The sequence below is a fragment of the Octopus bimaculoides genome, chromosome 9 (genome assembly GCF_046866305.1).
Source record: "Octopus bimaculoides isolate indiv1 chromosome 9, ASM4686630v1, whole genome shotgun sequence".
Lineage (NCBI taxonomy): Eukaryota > Metazoa > Mollusca > Cephalopoda > Octopoda > Octopodidae > Octopus > Octopus bimaculoides.
In genome coordinates this window covers 88,296,514-88,298,117 of record NC_142936.1, presented here as the reverse complement: position 1 = coordinate 88,298,117, position 1,604 = coordinate 88,296,514, and the positions used below count along the sequence as shown (strand labels likewise).

Sequence of the window (1,604 nt, the reverse complement as noted above, 5' to 3'; positions counted from 1 at the left end):
CAGCATCGGTTGTCAAGCGATGTTGGGGGTGGGGACAAACACAGACAAACAAACATATGCACACACACATACATTCATATATATATACATATATATATATATATATATATATATATATATATATATATATATATATATATATATATACGACGCGCTTCTTTCAGTTTCCGTCTACCAAGTCCACTCACAAGGCTATGGTAGAGGCTATGGTAGAAGACACTTACCCAAGGTGCCACGCAGTGGGACTGAACCATGTGGCTGGTAAGTAAGCTACTTACCACACACCCACTCCTACGTCTCTCTCTCTCTCTCTCTCTCTCTCTCTCTCTCTCCCTCTTTCTCTCTCTCTCTCTCTCTACATATATATATATATATATATATATATATATATATATATATATATATATATATATATTTATATACACACATATATATACATATACACATATACACACGCATATACACACATACAAATACATTAGGTTGAAAAGAAACTGATGTTGAATTTGAAAATATAGAAAAAGAAATTCTTGTTTGGTTTTAATTAATAAATTTAATCGAGATAATATTTTCTCTCATTATTGATAACATTATACCACCTATTTGGGAAATTATTGATCTCTCGGGCGTAAAATTCTTCAGGTTTCAAAGCAAAGAACCACTCAATATCGTTTTTAATTTCTTTACAATTAATACTGTTTGCCCTCAAAATAATGTTGCAATGATTTGAAAATTTGATAGCCAGATGCAGCAGAATCAGCAGAGTCAGAAGCCCGAGGCAAAACGTCCTTATTTTGTACCTTAATTCTTTCCTAGTTGGTTAGTATATGGTCAGTGGAGGCGCAATGGCCCAGTGGTTAGGGCAGCGGACTCACGGTCATAAGATTGCGGTTTCGATTCCAAGACCGGGCGTTGTGAGTGTTTATTGAGCGAAAACACCTAAAGCTGCACGAGGCTCCGGCAGGGGATGGTGGTGAACCCTGCTGTACTCTTTCATCACAACTAAAATCGATATGAATTTAACCGCTACAGTATAAAGTAATCTGCAAAGAAAACGATCGATTGTAAAAATTTATACTTATTAGAGTGTTTCTACTGAAGAATGTATCCTCAAAATGATCCTGCCTAAAAGGCAACAGGACTTTCTGCTTCTCTACAACCTGATTTTCTTATCTGTTCTGTGCTTTTTTTTAACACCCAACGACTATAAGGAGAATTTCCTGAGGCGATGTATTGCAGCCTAAAATCGATTAAGCAAAATACAACCGTTAACATTAAGCATGTGTATGTGATATCGATAAGGCTTATATACATATATACATATAATTTTATATATAAATCTATATGTGTGTGTGTGTGTGTGTGTGTGTGTGTGTGTGTGTGTGTGTGTGTGTGTGTACGTACGCCGCTATATATATATATATATATATAAAATATAAAATGGGACAAGAGCGCAAAACATCCAGACAGTTAGGTGATACAAGAAAGGGACAACAGAACATCCAGACAGACGATACAAAGAAAACAAGGACGGGTCATTCGGAGTTTTCTTTCCTCAGTCGAGTTCCAGATTATCTTTGCAATTTCAGCTGGTTATTCTAGAT

The 1,604-nt window shown here is 35.7% G+C and overlaps 1 long non-coding RNA gene across 1 annotated transcript in view; it reads right to left on the bottom strand.

Moving 5' to 3' along the window:
* Positions 1 to 536: 536 nt before the first annotated feature.
* Positions 537 to 1,604, bottom strand: part of LOC128248667 (uncharacterized) — a 120,764-nt gene continuing 119,696 nt past the window's right edge. The window contains exon 3 of the long non-coding RNA XR_016242995.1: positions 537 to 1,240. This is a non-coding gene — a long non-coding RNA (uncharacterized LOC128248667). The remainder of the gene's footprint in view (positions 1,241 to 1,604) is intronic.